The 7,404-nt window shown below is 29.8% G+C and overlaps 2 non-coding genes across 2 annotated transcripts; both read left to right on the top strand.

Annotated features, from left to right (window-relative positions):
* The first annotated feature begins 2,916 nt into the window (after window positions 1-2,916).
* TRNAT-CGU (transfer RNA threonine (anticodon CGU)) lies at window positions 2,917-2,988 on the top strand. The gene has a single exon. It is a non-coding gene; the product is annotated as a tRNA-Thr (tRNA).
* A 165-nt stretch (window positions 2,989-3,153) lies between these two features.
* TRNAT-CGU (transfer RNA threonine (anticodon CGU)) lies at window positions 3,154-3,225 on the top strand. The gene has a single exon. It is a non-coding gene; the product is annotated as a tRNA-Thr (tRNA).
* The last annotated feature ends 4,179 nt before the right edge of the window (window positions 3,226-7,404 follow it).

Below are 7,404 nucleotides of genomic sequence, written 5' to 3'. Positions count from 1 at the left end.
AATATTGGTAATCAAGGATAAAATGTTTGCCACAAAATATTTTAGTCTTTGAGGTATTTTAAAGATTGAGGAACATTAGGAAAGTCAGGATGTTTCTTACTCCATATTACATAAAATTAGCTAAATTGTACTATGTACTTTATTTACTTTCTCAAGGGGTCTACATTCTTCTTCACCAATACCCTTTTGAGTGAGAAAATTTCCTATGGATTGTAATTCGGTACTTCTCAAAGTATTAATTTTCTCATTTTTCTTTTTGAATTCTCTTTAGGAGGTTACCACTAATCATAGCCTCAATCATAATTTATGAACAAAATTTAGTAAAAAATTAGATTATATTTGAACAAAATTTATTCAAACAAAAGAAAAGATTGTAAAGTTAAAATTATGCACAAAAATATTTATCCCTAAATATATTATCCTATTCAAACTCTTCTATTTAACGGGTATTGAGGAAAAATTGCACCCCTTGATTTAGTTTCATACTCTTAGTTAGCATTCTTATTAGCCGTATACTGCAACTAAACACTTTAAAATAAATAAAAATTCATTAAAAAGTATTGAACAAAATAAAATATATAGAAGACTAAATGAGAATTTATTGAAATTAATATTAGGAAGTGAGAGGGTAACTTAATTTTATTCCAAATTTAGGTGTAGAAGTCTCTAGGAGAGAATTTTTCTACCGCGTAACACTATGTGTAACTTTCATGATATAATAAATAATTCTTAAAAACTAACAAAAGTGACAAAAAATAACACACTCTTACCAAAGCTAACAAAATATGTCTATGATAAAAAATACGTTATTAAATTTTTATGTCTAACATGTTAAAAAGAAAAAAAAAATACTCATATTTAGTACTGTACAAAATAGTAGAATCTTTTGAAAATTGTAAAATTTTCACATAGACGGAATATAAATAATACATTTCAAAGATTTTATTGAGTTAACAATCTACATTTTCTTAACATATATAATAATATAGTGTTATCATAAATAAAATAAAGTATATAATTATTCTTTTTAATTAGGGAAGGGAAAATATTGTTATAAATCAACTGGATAATATAATTATTCTGTTTATTTAAGGCATGACAAAAGAGCGGGGAAATTTTAATTGTGACACGACACGTGTCACTTATGTTTTTAGGGGCCTCTCTTTTAGTATAGTTATAGATTTATTATTAGTAATTTTTGATAAATCTATCGTTCCTTGTTTACGAAACCCATTATGAACTTATATTCGTTTCTCAAACTTCTTTTATTGTTTTCATTACATTTTTTTAGTGCTTTAGATGTTTCATGAAATAGAGAATAAGTGTGTGTTCCAACAAAATATATATACGTTTAATACTAAATATATGTTACTAAATTTTTGTTACCTAGCTACTTTAAACATAACGGTACTTAGCCGGTGTTACTTAAAACTTCTTTTTTATGGTGCCCAAGTATTTTAGTGTTCGTATCTTCAAATATTAAAAAAAATCGGTCAATTTATATTTTACTGTAATAAACAACAACAACAACAACAACAAAAAAAAAAAAAAAGTTGAATGAATTTTTGAAATTATAGAATTTTATTTTAAGGAATTAGACAAGTACTTCTATACAAAATTTCGACCCCTTATACAACAAATCTGACTTCGCCTCTGATTACATAGTATTTATGAAGCAGCACAACATCAACCTCAATATTTTGTGACAACTAATCGAAGCTTAGAAACTTCAACGTAGGAAGGGTTAAAGTAAAAGATAATCTTGACAACTACTTTGTTAACAAAAGATGAATAGGCTGGTGCTAAACATGGATCTATATGAATTAAGATCTAGCAACTTTAGCTACATTTTCAGACACTAGAGTACGAAGTACATATATTTCTCTCTTCTCATCTCTCGATCAAAACAATAATATACCAGTTTTTGAAAATTAATTAGTCCCATCAAATGTTATTGATATAACATTCTGTAAGTCCATAAAATTAGAATTTTATTTTCCTATTTTCGTTTATAGTAATTGTTGTACAAATTATGCTGTATAATTTTGATCTATGTTTAGTTTAATCTTTGTAATTTATTAGATAGTTATGTAAATTAAGTATTTACGTTGGATTTCAGTTTTATTAGACCGTCCTAAATTAGGTTTCAGTCATGTTATTATCACGATATTAGAGCATTTATCGTTCATCGCTCAATTAATCATCCAACTTCGTAGTATATTCACCAAGAGAGTCTGATGATTAGTTTAGTAGTTTCATTGTTCTAGCTAATTAGTTTCCATAATTTTATTTGCTAATAAGCAAAACAAAGGTTGGGTGATACAATCTAAAACATCATTTTCTCAAATTGAATCCTCATGCTTGTTTCGAACAAATAAGTGCATATTGCTAATATTTTGAATAACTTCCCTACTTTTAAAAGATTCTCACCTCCTTAACGAATGGTTATAAAAATATACACATGTCACTATTAATATAAGCTCTAGAATGCAGTGAGAAATTCTAGACATAATTTATTTACAAGAGAAATGTAGAATAGTCGATCTAAAAGATTATCCCATTTATGCTTCTATGGACTTTCTAGAGTTTTCATGAATTAATAGCTCTTCGTATATGGGCTATGTACAACTTTTTTTTTTTTTTTTTGGGATCACTTGGCTATATTCATTAACAATGCTATACATCAAAGAGTACAAAGGGCTTAAACTCATCCTTATTTAAAATATAGAAATAAAACAGCCAGAAAATAGAATTAATTACGTTTGTAATTTTTAAAGGGAAGAAAATAAAATTTAGTGGACAGAAATCACTCTGGCGATATGATTTCGCGGGCCATTCGTAGGTTAAGGCCTAGCCAGAAGGTTAAGAGTACTGAAAGTGTCATATTTAATTTAACGGAAACTATAACAACAAAAAGCCTCCGTAGCATAGTGGTATTGCGTTCGCTTCGTAAGCGAAAGGTCGTGAGTTCGATCCTCGCCGGGGGCTTCCTATAATTGTTTTGTCTAAAAGTTTCATTGTTTTTTACACTTTATTTTTCTTTATTTTTATATTTCATTTAGATTAGATTTCCATTTTAAAATTCCCTCAAAAAAAAAAAAAATCTCCATTTAAAATAATTTTAACACTTTACATTTTGGTCCATTTCAAAAAGCCTCCGTAGCATAGTGGTATTGCGTTCGCTTCGTAAGCGAAAGGTCGTGAGTTCGATCCTTGCTGGGGGCTTTCTTCAACTGTTTTGTCTTAAAGTTTCATTGAATTTACACTTTATTTTTCTTTATTTTTATATTTCATTTAGATTACATCTCCATTTTAAAATAATTTTTACACTTACATTTTGGTCCATTTAAAAAAGCCTCTATAGCATAGTGGCTTTCTACAATTTTTTTGTCTTAAAGTTTCATTGAATTTACAATTTATTGCTACGTTTATTTTTCTCTATTTTTATATTTCATGTAGATTACATCTCCATTATAAAATAATTTTTACACTTTACATTTAGGTCCATTTCATAATGTTTTTAATAACGTTTCATTCTATTTTAGATCATAAACTTTATTATTTTACCCCTCTTACCTCACAACGTAATATTAATCACTTTCCACTCACTTTCTTTTACCTTATTCATTTTTTCTTACATCCACCAATCTTTTTACGCTCATTCACTTACTTTATCTATATATTATTTACATTCACCCTCTTTTTACACAATATTTCTTTTTTTTCTTAATATTTGTGCAAATAATAACCGTAATTTTTTTTTATAAAACGGAGGTGGTATATATTTTTTGTGAACTTGTTTTGATATGATAATAATACTTAAGTAATTGCCTTTGTTAATAAATTAAGTTTACTGAAGCTATGACTCTCGAAACTGGATTAGGCACCTGAAACTGGTAGGTTATCTTAAATAGCTCTAATCACTTGACGTGTTTATAATTAACAACACCTTACCTTATCATTTAGATGTGCCTGAATAGAGTTGTCATACATACATTGGCGAAATTAAGGGGGGGCCGGCGGGGGCCATGGCCCCCCATGATATGTTCAAGTATTAAATATGCACGATAAAAATACATGTCTAGTATAGCTCAAGTGGTTATTTTCCTTAAAATTTGAAGGCACAAGTAGGTACAAGGTTCAATTCTTAGCTCACTTCTTTTCTTATTTAATTTTTGTTTTTCAATGTTATAAAAAATATATGTTAAAATTTGGCCCCCTATGTTATAAAAAATATATGTTAAAATATATGCTACTCAAATTTGACTATGGTTTGGTCAATCTGGTATAATTGGAGTAAATAGGTCTGGAGGTCCCTTAACTTTGCCAAAAGGAGCAGTTAAGTCCCTCAAGTTTCAAAAGGAGCATTTAGGTCCCTCAAAATGGATGGAATAAGCTATTTTTATTAACACCGTTACATTTTCCGTTAAGTTCAATTAAATAATAATAAAACTGATTTTAAATAAAGGGAAATCAATTTACATGTGTATAAATGATTTAAAATAGGTTCTTTTGATTTTGACTTAGCTTTTTCAAGTTCCTTAGCCTTTTCATTTGCTTTTTCACCCTACACATTTCATCATAACAGAGCAATTTAACCCTATACATCTACAATAAAAATTAACAAAATATATTAAAAGAGATGCTAAAATATTTGATCTTGATTAATTCCGAGAAAGAAAAAACTGAGATCTAATCCCCCCAAACAAATAGATTGATCATTTGGTGGAAGATGGCAGTGTATTCCATTGAACAATGATATAGGGATTACAATATGATCGAGTCCTAATTCATTAATATGACTAGAAGTCTAATATACATCAAATATCCCAAGGAAAAATCCTATGAGATATCTAAGTAGTTAAAAATCAAGTGTCGATGTGATTACAAATAGTTCTTACACTTAACTTATTAAACACAAAATCACAACATATATTAATAAAGGATAATCTAGTTACATGACAATGGTCCTTCCCCACTGTACAAGGCTAGTAAATACCCGTTGCCAACCCAATCCTCAAAAGGGTAATACACTTGAACCATAACATAAGACCAACCGAGTAACGGATACCATTTATGCACAATTTGATCCGACTCACGTTTGTTCGGCCCGGGATACAGACATTTTGGGATACAGACCAACTGCCTCGCGTACCTTCTGTTCACATGCCATCCATTCGTTTCATGTACTGCTTGAAGCCTTGGTTTGATGGCCATCATCTAGAACTCTCGAGGTGAGGCCCCACGAGGTGGATCCCTTCACAACACGCCTTTGTCGAACCCAAGCTTCACTTCATCGAAAAATGATTTCCTCACCATTCGATGATCTGCTTTTCAGGATTCTCCAACATTCACAACCCCTTTGAGAATGACTCAACAAGGGGTCATGGAAGCATGACATTGGAAGGCTACTTAGACAGAGAAACTACGGTCGTGTTTTTTTTATGACTAATTTTTATTTTCTGATATGGGGGGTGATATTTGTATACGAAATCTTCTATGGTTAAGAAGATATTCATTGTGTTGTGATGAATTGAAAGGAAAAAAAATTGGGTTGTTGAGTAGAAGAAGAAATATATATGGAGTATTGAATACAAACCAAGATATAAGAGATGAATATTGTTGTAATGCTTTAAGCCAACCCCCTTGTGTTTATATAGTCAAGGAAGACCAATGGAAGATAAGCTGTTTCTCACATCTTAATGCTCCTCATTAAATACTTAGGAGTAGTTAGTAGACCAAGGAAGACCAAATTAAATATAGTCTTGTTGTAATGCTTTAAGCCAACCCCCTTGTGTTTATATAGTCAAGGAAGACCAATGGAAGATAAGCTGTTTCTCACATCTCAATGCTCCTCATTAAATACTTAGGAGTAGTTAGTAGACCAAGGAAGACCAAATTAAATATAGTGCGTCTGAAATGCAACTTGTATCTAATACAAATGTTTAAATTTCCAGAACAGTGGATACATACTCCGTATATGTGCCTAGTTTGAACACATACTCCGTATTAAGGTTCATTACCTTACTCGGACGAAGCTCTTTTACGTCCTCTTATCTAACGAGTATGACCATTAATTGAATTTCGTTAAATAATACTCTGATGAGCGAGCTTAGCTTTGAGACGAGATAGAACACAAAATGAGGCTCATTAAACAAATCAGTTTGGACATGATCTGAACACAAACATGCTCGTTCATGTTACAAGCTCGTGAACAAGCTCGTTTATGTTCATTTATTTAATTAATTAGACGGGCTTGAACACACATCTAAACTTGATAAATAAATTAGATTCAGGAGCATGAAATATTGGACATATCGGTAAGTGCAACGTCTAATTGTAAATTGTAACAAAATTCATAATTCACGTTTTACAAAATTTTTAAGTGTTATATTTGCCATGGAATGTTAAATACTCTGTTTTTTGAGAGCCTCAACGGCTATATTTTTGTAAAAAGCTAACTGAAATGAATTTCCCTTTATTTAATTATTGGTAAATGGTAAATGTAACTGTTTTTTTGTCGTTTAGTGCCTTTTATTTAGTTTCCTTTTAATTTAATTGAATTTTAACGGCCGTTAGTAACAGAAGTAAAAAAGCAGTGGTTTCCATCCATTTTGAGGGACCTAAATGCTCCTTTTGAAACTTGAGGGACCTAACTGCTCCTTTTGGCAAAGTTTAGGGACCTGCAGATCTATTTACTCGGTATAATTGTGACTCTTAAATTAAGTATCATTTAGTCGGTTTTGAATTATTATTTTTAAAGTATCATAATTTGGCTAAGAAGTATTTTTGTCTCCATTAAATTGACCAGCAATCACTACTAAAGTTTTCCCAAATAAGCAAAACAAACTAAAATTTCAGGCAGATTTTTGGGGAAAAAATTTGGACCATTTCTTGGTTTGTGCATGCCATCCTTGCACTTGGAAAGAGGCCGTGGTAATCTTCTAAAAACAGTGTCGATCTCTATGTATTTCTTACACAAAAAGGAGGAACATGCATGAACTTTAAATCAATGATTAAAAAACGAGAGAGATATCTTAGTTTTAAAATGAGAAAAACCTTATACGAAGTATGTTGTAGCACAAATTATTATTTAAAGTTGGTGGTACAATAAATATTGTACGGAGTACAACGGAATAAAAGTTACCCATTTAAAACATTTTTTAGTTAACTAAAAAATGTAAAAATGTTTTAAAGTCACCCATTTTAAAAGTTAACTCATAAATGTCTAAATGTTTAAAAATGTTTAAAATGTTAAAAGATGTTTAAAAGTTAATTATCTCTTTTTTAGTATAAATTTTCCACTTTAATTTTTTTTTAAATCACTAAATGTACTATTATAAAGGTAACTATGTAACCCTTTAAAATATTTATGTATTAAATTTTTATTTATTTTTAATATAA

This window comes from Spinacia oleracea, chromosome 5, assembly GCF_020520425.1.
Source record: "Spinacia oleracea cultivar Varoflay chromosome 5, BTI_SOV_V1, whole genome shotgun sequence".
Taxonomy (NCBI): domain Eukaryota; kingdom Viridiplantae; phylum Streptophyta; class Magnoliopsida; order Caryophyllales; family Amaranthaceae; genus Spinacia; species Spinacia oleracea.
Note: the sequence above shows the minus strand (reverse complement) of the source record. Positions and strands in the feature narration are given on the sequence as shown.